General features: G+C 40.9%; 1 protein-coding gene across 1 annotated transcript in view; it reads left to right on the top strand.

Moving 5' to 3' along the window:
* EML1 (EMAP like 1) overlaps positions 1–12,465 on the top strand; it is a 177,058-nt gene that overhangs the window by 43,475 nt on the left and 121,118 nt on the right. The gene's annotated exons all lie outside the window — the stretch shown is intronic.

A 12,465-nucleotide genomic window follows, 5' to 3' on the forward strand; every position in this document is an offset into this window, starting at 1 on the left:
TACTTAGTGACTGAGAATTGTTTTGTTGGTAATCCAAGTTAAATGACTTGATGGACTCAAGCCAGTTACAAGTGGGGTTTATTTCACACACACACAAAAATAAAATAAAAAACCACCTATGCAATTGACCTCGTTGTTGGCAATCTACACAGCAAGGTAAAGGATTGAAGGAAGTGAGGTTAGGAACTTGGTGGGTTGGGATAGGGAGGTCATTTTATGCATAGGGGACAATATGGAAAAAGGACAGGAAAGGGATCAGGAGAAGAAAAATAATGGGGTGTCAAGACTTACATATATTTCCTAATATTATACAGAAAGAAATAATCATAGATGAATGAAAGATAAAATAAATAACTTTTGATAAACCAAAAGAGGAAAACATGGAAGGCTAATTTGTGACAACACCTGCCACTGATTGGGTTGCACCAACAGGGTGGAATTCAGGGCAGAATTTGGTCCAGAGAGGGAAACAGCAATTTTCAGTAAAAAAAAAAAAAAAAAAAAATGGAGATATCCCATCTCCTTGAACTGGAAGGGACCTTGAAAGGTCATTGAGTCCAGCCCCCTGCCTTCCTTAGCAGGACCAAGTACTGATTTTGCCCCAGATCCCCAAGTGGCCCCCTCAAGGATTGAACTCACAACCCCTGGGTTTAGCAGGCCAATGCTCAAACCACTGAGCTATCCCTCCCCCCCTGAGATTCAAGTATCCCTGATTTGCTCAGCCAACCTGAACGGAAACGGATATGTTTGCTCTGCTTCTTGTCTGTCTAATCGTATCATTTTCTACAAGGTCACACATTATGACAATTATTAATTGTGACTCATATTTATTCTTTTCCAGCATAAAGCTTTATTTATTGGTTATCCTTGGATGGCAGCCAAGTGTAATTTAAAACAACAGGACTGTGAGAATGTCATTTAATACAGTGTTATGGTAGATGCCCACTTAGATACCTTATCTGGGAGGTAAATGGGAGGTGAGGGAAAGTGGTACCATTTACTTGTTTGAAAAGGATTTATTGTTATTAATCAAGTGTGAGAAACTGTTTTACACCTACATAGATATCTTTTGTTTTTCTGCTGAAATGATTGCTGAATAAGAAAATAGTTGCTTGTATCTTGTATTGTTTGAAATAAATCACACGCTGAAGAACTAAGGAAGAGATAATGGTATAGATGGGCAAGCAGAAAAAACTGGATCCAAATTTCAAACATTGCCAAAGAAAGATTCGGAGGTGTTTTGGTCAGGGCCCATTTCAAAATAATATATATAACTGGTGACCATTATATAACTACCAGTGTTATTTTTAATTCTTTGTTTATACAGTACCATAAATGTTCATAGCATATACCGGTACATAAAAATATGAGGTCAGCTCCTCAATGAAGTCAATGGAGCTCTGCTAATTTATACCAGCTGAGGATCTGATCCATGGTCTATATCCCCAAGAGCTTACAGGCTAAGTGCATACCTGTATGCAAGTTATTCTCACTTACATGGGAATAACTTGCATACAGGGATGAATTTATGGAGTAAGACAAGAGGATTGGTCCTAAATTTCTCACTCTCCTATAAAAATACTACAATATATTTAATTAGTCATTCTCATGGCCGGAGTATGTTTACTTTATTTAATAAGAACTGATATTTAAACAGGATGTTTAACAGGAAGAAAGAATCATAAGAGTAAAAGCATTAATTCAAAAAGGCTATGGTATTGGTATGATACTGATCTAGTTGAATCTTAAAGCAAAATCTTAAACTGGAATCTACTGTAGTCATGCAGTGTCCCTTGGCAACCTTCAGCCCTTCATCAACCAGTGGACACTGCAGGGGGTTTATGTTCTTATTTCTTTTGGCTCATGCCTGCATCTTCTTGTTTAATTTATGACACACATTCCACAATACTTATCTTTTGAAATTCAATCCACTGTTTTTATTTATTTATTTATTGGGGCATGGGGGGATTGGTTCTCGCACATCAAGAAGGATGAACCTTTTTTTAATCCAGGCTTTTCCTGAATTATGGCTGCACAAGTGACAAAATCCTTTGCAAATTCCCTCCATTCTGTTATCCATAGCCATGGTGTTGTCTTGCTTCTTATTTTCTTGTAGTTCGGTAGCAAAATGTCAAGTGATGAAACATTAGTTTACGTTTAAGAGTTAAAATTCTGCATTGGACAATATTCTAAACAATTAAATTACTTGTTAGCTGAGACACATGTATAATTATTTTCTATTTCTCTTTGTTTTAGTGGCTGGCAGGCAGGCATCAGAGCCTAGGCAGTCTCTCAGTGCTTCATTCAGGGAGGGTCATTATTACCCCTATTTTTTCCCGTGTCCATGACTCTCTTGAATGCCATCACCGAAGAAAAGAATGCTGTGCATGGTCTCCTCTGAGATGGATTAATAATACCATGCCATGGGTGACAAAGGAGTTTTAAGAGTAGGGCAGCTGAATTCTTCCCCAAAGACAGTATATATGACCACTATATGGCCCTGCAATCTGATCCATTATGCCCACACAAAGCCCTGTTGAAGCCAGTGGGGCCCTGCATGGATCCAGGCATTTATTTATTTATTTTATTCTATTTAGATTTATATACAAAGAGGCACTATCTAAGTTCTAGGCACCTCTGCCACAAATTACAAAAACAACAAAATTAAACAGCCTGTATTACACAGAATTATGTTGCAGGCTCTAATGTGTCTTCTCATCATTGCCAACCTATGGAATTCTGTGGATAAATCTGGCCCAAAAGTAAACAAAACAGCTGAATTTAAAACAAAATGATATTTACCCACAAAAATGAAATCCATAATACTTGCTAAAATTAATTTAAGACTATGTTGAAATCAGAAAGCATTGCTCCCCATTGCATTTTCTCCAACCAACCAGATGGGATGTTGCAGGTAATTTATCTGCTTTCTTCCATCCCCAGGTGGCTTTGGGGGGTATAGTGTTATGAAGGCAGAAATGGGCTGGGGTAGCAGAGGCAGTGCGAAAAGATAGGTCTTCTGTGCAGGTGGCCTTGGGCTTTGGCAGATATCAAGAGAATCTGTGTGTTTAGTGGGCTGAACTCTCTGCCTGTTCCAGGGGATTCAACCCCCCACCTCCCTATGGGACAAACCAGATCAGATTCCATAAGTGCAAATTCATGGAATTTCTAGTTCCCTAGGTAGGAATAATCCATGTGATAATATGACCCATACTCTTTTCCCCCATTTGTACATATAAATATTTATACAACGTTTGTCAGAAAAACACTAGAATGTTATTGGTTACCAGTAGGAAAAATACTGAGCTAGTTTAGCATAGGCAAAATTGACAAGTTTTCAAGTGTAATGGTTATAGTGCAGACTTCAAGTAAATTATATTTTTCTATACTTTTTTTGTCACATAATTAAGGTTTTCCTATCAATCTTTAATTAAAAGGCAAGCACAGCATGTATACATTTATCAAATGAGGTCTAATAAATAGTAATTCTTCTCAGTTTGCTTCTCATAAGACATTAGCCATGATATGTGTCTATCAAATTCCATTTTCTATAGTTCCATAGGAACTAAAAAAAAAGCCATATACAGGCTCCTAATTTATAGTAATACAAGTTAGTAATTTAAACTCTTAACACAAGAAGAGAAAGTGAAATTAAAAGATACTGGATAGTTCTTATATACAGTTGATGATAATAAACTAACATGGTGTTTAATCTACTGCATACACTTTTGTGTGTGTATTATTTATGTCTGACTGCTAATTTAACCAAATGTGCAGCAGTTCCCTTGAGATGGCCCTATTTACCTTAATTGCATTGTATCCTGATGAGAAAATTATTAAACAGTGATACGGGAAAATGGAAGATTGTAGATATCAGATGGTATAATGCACAAATAAAATAATCCCTCTGCAGATTGAGTAATGTAGCAAATAGCAATCAGGTCTTTTCTCTGTCCACAGACCCTGACATTGTTTTGGGGTGGAGGTGAGTAAAAGAAAGAAAGAGATACTATCTTGAAAAGCAGTTCAGATCCCCTATTTCTTCACTATTGTCTTCTGCTTCTTCTATCTCCACATTCTTGGAAATTGTTCCTTTCAAATCAAAATCTCATGCTAAACACTGAACAGAAAAATGTCTAGTATTAGTGCAGTATGTGTTAAATTGAGAGTTTTTATTGTACATCATCAATGACCACATTATGGTGACTTTATTTAAATATCTACTGTTATTTTAGGTTTGTTTATTCTAGAGTGTGTTTATATGTTCTTAGATATGGATACAAAAATGATATTCAGATATGACCTGCCCCACCGATTCAAGCATTTTAAAGATTACTTGCCAAATTCTTCTCTAAATTACACCAAAGAATACCATTGAGTTAAGTGGGTTTACACCAGTGTAATTGAGCAGAACACATTTATTGGCCTTACACATTTATTTGCTTGTAAAATAAAGATAAAAACATATAGAAATGGCCTGCTGATCATAACAGTCTACTTGCATTTGTTTTGTACTATTAATGGGATCTTATTCACAAATCAAGAGCGTACTATGTTTACACTGACATGTATTGTTGCCAGTAATTCATTATAAAAGTCTGTAGTAATGGGCCAGATGCTACAACCGTTAGCAGTTCTTAATCATAACAGAAGTTGCATTATATTTAATAGGACTACAGGCAGAAGAAAGAACGACCCACAGGATCAGGCCCCTACTTTGTATCTTGTTACTATCACACTCTATTATGTCATTCGTTAGTGATACAATCCAAAAGTCATAAACTATAAAATGATATAGTGTATCTGTGTATTAGCTGGATCTCAAAGTGTGATAAGATACTAATATGACTCAGTGTATCTCTAATAAATAGATGTTGTGTATTATCAAATTATTTACAGCTGTAACTCAGATATAAAAGATAAATCCTCTCTGGATAGATCTTCCCTTCCCTGTGCAGAAGGTATGTCTATGGGGAGCCAACTTCTTAGCACTGTCCCTCTTTTTCTATCTGTGGAAGACTCTCCACAGTGACTGTGCAAGGGGCTCTGCAAGATTTGGGTTTGTGATAGGGGAGAGACCACCCACTGCAGCACTGTCCCCTGCTGAGCTCAGTCTGGGAGGGAATTACTACAGCTCAGATCTGTATTACCTGCCTCTAAGTCTCCTTGGTCTCTGTTAATGTGCCACCATGGGGAATCCTGCCAATGGAGGACTGCTGCCATGGGGAAGAAATGGCAACTCCATGGTATGCAATATGGTTCTTGACTGTGCATCAGAGATTCCCCTTGCTATAAAGCCTAAGGAAGCATGGGATTTCACACCCTATCTAAGTCAGGAATCACTAAAAACTGCATTGTTGAAGGAGTGCTGCAGGGGAAACTTCTTGATGTGATCCTTGTTGAATTGTCTGCCTCTTTAGCCATGGGATGATAGAATCTGGCACAGAGAGCACAGAGTTATGGTTCTGAGAGAGAATTTTTGCACCAACACCTAATATTATTAATGTCTCAAAGGCATCTGTTGCTGTTCCCATTAGAAAAAAATGTTTATTTGCAGTGTGTTGCATCTCCTCAGACTAGTACAGGGTGTCAAATCTATAGATCTAATGCTATACATGCTATATATTTGCTTTGTTACATGTATTGAAGTGCATTGTATCTAATTTGTTTCAGGGGAGTTATGATAATGAGAATATTATGAATTTGGCTATTGCACTTGAAAATATTTAATAATAAATTGTACAAGTACTGTCTGTAGCATTCATAGGCAGGATTGTTTAGTGGTTAAAGCACATGACTGAGAGTCAGCCTATTTTTGATTCTCCCACTGGCCTGCTTGTGTAATGTTGGGTAAGTCTTGTGATTTTTCTCATTTTCCAAATCTGTAAAATAAGGATAATACTTAGTTCAAAATGGTGGCATACGTCTAAAATCACTATTCCTTGTAAAGCACTCTAAGGTTTTTTAATGGAAGATGTTATCAAAATGCAAAGTATTATTCTTTTCATCTTCAAAACACTCCATATACATTTACAATTCAACCTATTTACAAAGTGCTATTTTTCTGAATGGTTTGATTTTTCTATAGTATTTACTAATTACAGAAAACTATATTTCATTGCCACTCAAAACAACATATTATACACAGGCATAATGCAACATACTTACATTTGGATTATAAAACATACAAACCTTTGACGGTTTCATTGCACATTTGTTATACTGTATTTTTAATGTACCCAGACTGTGCTTGTATAATCATGTTTCTTCCCTTGAATCCCCTCTTTGCCCACATGTATGAAGCAAGCTTTGTAGTGACACTCACAAAGACCCCTGCTGGTCTTGAAACAGTGGAATCATGCTATTTAGAGTGAACCATTATTCTAGCAGTTGAAGTGTTTGCACAAAGATGACTAGGTGGTCGGCTGTTTCTTCCTTTCTTATAGGATAAATTAAAAGAAAATCTTTATTTGAGACCGTGATAGGGCCTAGTCACAGAATCCCACTCACAAATACCTGGAAATAGGTCTATACTTGGAAACCCTCTTCGGAGAAGAAAGGTCATATTCTGCAATTTTATCCTTTAACAATTATTAGTGAATTTAGTGCTTGCTAAGGGTGCTGACTTAACTGTCTTGGAGGATACAGTTCGCTCACTGTGCACAGATGACCTGAAGGAAACACCACTATGGATGAGGAAGCAATTCAGTCTTTGTGGCAAACTGAATGTTGGCCTTGGCTAAACCTACCCAAAAGCGGGGCCCAACTAGTTCTAGTTGTGTGAACGTTTATTGTGATGCAGACTCTTGTTCACTATGGGGCAGATTCTGATACCTTTACTCACACTGAATAGCAGTTTATTCTGAAAATAGGCTCATTAAGGCAATGGGATTTCTCACAGACTGAAGTGCTACTCAGTGTGAGAAAGGATATTTGAATTTGGCTCTCTGAACTGAATTAATATCAACTCCAAACAGCCATCAAATGGTAAAAATTTTCTGTCACTACCAAACTGGACTAGATTTTAACCAATCACCTAGCAGTTAAATACTCCATACCTTACTACTGATTCTATTAACTATGCGGAATGTGCTTGTGTTTATGGACTTCTCTCTCAATATTATTGTTAAATGTAAATAACATGATAATGGCTTTTATGTTCAGTTTCAGTTATTTAGCTTTTGTACAATGATAGTATAACTTTCACTAGCCTCACTTCATTTTGACGTTGTAACTGGGACTCCCTACCCTTGATCTGAAATTATATATTAATCAAAAGCTCACATTATAATGCCATACAGTTCTGTGGGATTTCCATGGATATGAATTACATTCACATGAATGATGTGAAAATGCTAAATGGTAGTGTTAATGTGAAATATATAATACTTTTGATATTCACTGCTATTGCAAAAGGGTTAGCAATAACAAAGAAAAAGGAGCAAAACAGCAATACAGTACTCTAAATATCAAGAGTCTGATAATTGCATTGTAAATGGGTAGTGAGAGCAAAATTCCTTTGCCCTAAAATCAAAATAAATTATGTACTCACACTACACTTTGAAGTTATAACTCTGGAAAATTCTCTTAAGGATTTCCAAAAGCTCTTTCATTCTCAGTAACCAATTAATTATTTGCATTCCATTACTCAGTACAGGAAATACTTAAAGAATTAAATAGTTACAAAATTGTATTTCCAAAAATGAGATGTTGCCCAGAAATTTAACATTTTCAACAATAAACATGCACAAACACAAACAAATCAATCTCTAATGAATTGTTCAGAATGCTCCATTCCCATTCAGATAGTTTCAGATGTCCAAATGCACTAGTTTATATTTGTACAAATTCATTAAGTATACAATTTACTGAATAATGGATTATAAAAAGATTTTTTCATTGGTTAGCTGCACCACCAGAGCTCTCACAGACACATTAGTGAATCTTTCAGATCTATTGTTCCATTGTGCACATTATGAAGATATACGTTCTTTTTCATTTTGTGGTTCTATAGTGTAGTTTAATAAGATTGTAACAAGTCTAGAAATCTTTACAATGAAATTATTATATTGTTTTTCATTTCTAACCTTTGGCCTCCGAATATAATGGCATAACAGTGTCTAGGGACTTTAACTGAAATTATTTTATATCACAGCATTCAGCTGATTTGCACAGCATGGGTAGCTGATAGGTTTCATTCAGATGTTACCTTTATAGGAAATTTAACAGTTAGTCAACGTTAAGGTTTTAGATATTTAATCTTCTTTTAATAGGGCTGCCCTTGCCTCAATTTTGTATTTAATTTTCCAAATGGCTTTTAATTGCCCATCTCAGAACTGGAGCTGAGCTGCTCCATTTTGTCCTTTCCTCTGTTTGTCCAGATGTTGTGAAAGATATTGCCCCCCCACCATCAAAACTTCTGTAGTCCTGGGATTTTATTGTGGGTTACCTTGCTGACAGTAGATAATTTACTACAAAGGTAATACTTTTGAATGCAATTCTTAATTGAACTCCTACTATATTGAGATCTCTACAGGCCTACGCAGAAATTGTTTTGGCATCAAAATCACACATCATAATGAGGTTTTCATAGATTTATATTGAAGTTGTTTGACATCTTAATGAGGTATAGATTCCACTTTCATTGACATCTTGCTGAGAGGACAGTAATTATGTTAAATCTGTCTGGCGCTAATGGGAAACTAGCATACCAAAACATATTTTTCAAAAAGAGAGAGAGAGAGTGAATAAACTAAAAATATGAAAAGGATGTTTTTAAAGGATGTAAATTCTCAGTTAAAATTTGTGTTAAACCTGAATTCCATTTTCCTATGCCTAGATGGTGTAGCAGGCATCTATGTGCTGAAAAAAAACCCAAGATATCTATCTAAGGAACAACCAAGTGTTTTTGAATGGTTGGATGGACCATATATGCCTTAAAGAAAAAGCCCAGGAGAGCTGTGTTAGTTCTGCAAGAAATAATTACTGCATATTTAAAATAGCAAGCAAGCAATTGCTGGACTGACGTTAAGAAGGGATTTATATCAGAGGTTCTCAAACTGTGGTGGTCCGCGAGCTCCATTCAGGTGGTCCATGGCAGGGCTGGCTCCAGGCACCAGCTTACCAAACAGGTACTTGGGGCAGCCACTCTGGAGAGGGGCGGCACGTCCAGCTGTTCGGCGGCAATTCGGCGGATGGTCCCTCACTCCTGCTCAGAGCGAAGGACCTCCCGCCAAATTGCCGCCGTAGATTGCGATTGCGATCGTGGCTTTTTTGTTTGTTTGTTTGGCTGCTTGGGGCGGCCAAAACCCTGGAGCTGGCCCTGGTCCATGAACAGTTCCCTCTAAGGTGCGCGCCTGGGCAGCCACACATGAGAGAATGAAGGGCCACCCACCTAATTACTGGAGCCGTGCAGGCGTGGCTCCACTAATTAGGTGCCTAGACCCTGGAGAAGATGTACATGTAAGGTGAGGTGGTGGCCTTGGGGGGAAGAGAGGGTAGGTGGGAGGGGGTAGTGGGGTGAGAAGTGGGGGGTGGGGTGAATTTGGGACATGCAGGGCTGCGGCAGCCAGAGAAAGAGGCAACTTTCCCCAGCTCTAGGGCTGCAGCTGCCAGGGAGAGATGGCCCTCCTTCCCAGTGCTGTGGCGGGGGACAGAGGGAGAGACCCCCTTCCTTCCCAGACCCAGCTCGGGGGCTGCCACGGCAGGGGAGAGAGGGAGAGGCCCCCGCTCCTTCCCAGCTCCAGCTCCCGGGTTGCCTTGGCAGGGGAGAGAGGCCCATCCATCACATTAGAAAGGTAAGACTACTGATATTAAAATATGAGTTGTGTGCTTTTATTTGTAAAACAAAAAAAGTTAATTATTATTACAGGTTTTTTTATGTAGCGCTTTTATCCAAAGCGCTTTACAATAGTTAGTTAATGGTACAAACAACATTTGGAAAGATCTTTAAGTGGTCCGCCAAAACCCTCAGCAATTTTCAAGTTGTCCACATAAAAAAAGTTTGAGAACCACTTATCTAGATAAAATCGTGATAAGCATAAATATAAAGATGGATGCTGATATGGTCTATATATTATATGTTGCACTTAGGTTGACAATATGCATAACTCATCCCCAAAACTTAAATTATTGAGATATTTAAATCTGAAAATCAAGGCTTCTGAATTTTAAAACCTGAACAGTGATAGCAGAACTTCTCAGCAGGACTCAAGTGTATTCTGATCTGTGATCCTTAATATCAGAAACTTCATTTGGGAAATTTCAGAGTAACAGCCGTGTTAGTCTGTATCCGCAAAAAGAAGAACAGGAGTACTTGTGGCACCTTAGAGACTAACAAATTTATTAGAGCATAAGCTTTCGTGGACTACAGCCCACTTCTGGTATGCATCCGAAGAAGTGGGCTGTAGTCCACGAAAGCTTATGCTCTAATAAATTTGTTAGTCTCTAAGGTGCCACAAGTACTCCTGTTCTTCTTCATTTGGGAAAGAGGAACAAAAGGTTTTGTCCCACTAAATTTGCTCAGGTTTCAGAGTAGCAGCCGTGTTAGTCTGTATCCGCAAAAAGAACAGGAGGACTTGTGGCACCTTAGAGACTAAAGAGACTGTTCTTAAATCTGCTCAGTCACTTTACTGGCATCTTAAGAGATTCATTCTTACTGTACCTGTCCCCTTTGCTTAAAAACATTTTCTTTTAACAATACAACATCTTCTGCTTTTCACTTGTTTGTATTAGTCTCTAAGGTGCCACAAGTACTCCTCCTTCTTTTTGCTGATATAGACTAACTACTCTGAAACCAGTAATTTTAATAGCTTTCAAAAGCCTCTGCCCCAAGGTGCTTACAATTTAAATGAAATCCGAGAAATGGAAAAAGATTAAACCCCTTTTTTCTTCTTCCTTGTCCTGTATGGAGTGGAGCTAAACTTTAAAATCCCAAGCACATCCAAGCAGGAGTTTGCAATGGAGATGCAGCCGGCCTTTAATGAGTTACAGAGCTCGCTCCCTAGACCAGAGATTGTTTTACATTAAGAGTCTTTGTAGTCTCTTCCCATCCTCGTCACCCTCCCCAGCCCACCCCGTTATGTGACTGTATGGATGCTTCTCTACACCAGTGGATGATAAAACGCCCGGACGCTGCCTTTTGGATGGGTCGAGTGGTTCAGTCATTTATTTCCATTAGCAAATCTCTCTCCCCGGCCCTTCTGTGTACTGGGAGTGGTGGCTGCTTCCCATCTGGTGGCAGAAAGGAGCTGTCTCTGTCCTCCCGGCAGAGCAGCCAAAGCTCGTGTGCAAGGAGCGTGGGAGGTTCGGGCTAGAGCCAGTGGCCAGAAATGGCTGATTTGCTGCTCTGCCTAACATCAGACACATTCATCATCCCTCCTACTCCTCTTTCTCACCCTCCCCCCTCTTCCCCCCAACCCACCCCGCCTTCTCTTTCACTTTCTTTTTCTCCTTCCCCATCTCTTCTCCCCCCCCCCCCCGTTCCCCCTCCTTCCCCATCCCCTCCCTGCGGCCGCTTTCACGCCTAGCTGAGCTGCAGCATCTCTCGCCCCGGGCCCGGCTCCAGTGCCGGTATTTCGAAAGGGTTTCGGCCTCGCTGCTCGGAGGAGCGGTGCCGGCGGAGACCGCAGAGCTGGGAATCGCCCTTCTCGTCGGGGCTGGGGCAGGGGCTTCTCCACGGATTCGGCTAGGAGAGGCTCGGCTACCCCTGCCTTGCCGGGGGGAGAGACAGACGCTGCCCGCTCCCTCCCTGCCTGCCACCCCCAGGCGGAGACGCAGCGGCCCGGGGCCGGAGGAGCCTCGACCATCACGCCCCTCACCCTACCCAGGAGAGGGAGCCACTAATCAACCCCCTGACCCTCAGTGGGAGAAGTTGAACCAGCCCCCCCCCCCAGTCACAAGGAAGGGAGAAGCAGCCCCCCGTCACTGTGAGGGGAGAAGCAGCCCCCCCAGTCACAAGGAAGGGAGAAGCAGCCCCCCGTCACAGGGAGGGGAGAAGCAGCCCCCCCGTCACAAGGAAGGGAGAAGCAGCCCCCCCGTCACAAGGAAGGGAGAAGCAGCCCCCCCCAGTCACAAGGAAGAGAGAAGCAGCCCCCCCCCGTCACAGGGAGGGGAGAAGCAGCCCCCCCGTCACAAGGAAGGGAGAAGCAGCCCCCCCCGTCACAAGGAAGGGAGAAGCAGCCCCCCCAGTCACAAGGAAGGGAGAAGCAGCCCCCCGTCACAGGGAGGGGAGAAGCAGCCCCCCCAGTCACAAGGAAGAGAGAAGCAGCCCCCCCCGTCACAGGGAGGGGAGAAGCAGCCCCCCCCAGTCACAAGGAAGGGAGAAGCAGCCCCCCCGTCACAGGGAGGGGAGAAGCAGCCCCCCCCAGTCACAAGGAAGAGAGAAGCAGCCCCCCCCCCGTCACAGGGAGGGGAGAAGCAGCCCCCCCGTCACAAGGAAGGGAGAAGCAGCCCCCCCCGTCACAG

This window comes from Malaclemys terrapin, chromosome 4 (assembly GCF_027887155.1).
Source record: "Malaclemys terrapin pileata isolate rMalTer1 chromosome 4, rMalTer1.hap1, whole genome shotgun sequence".
NCBI classification, from domain to species: domain Eukaryota; kingdom Metazoa; phylum Chordata; order Testudines; family Emydidae; genus Malaclemys; species Malaclemys terrapin.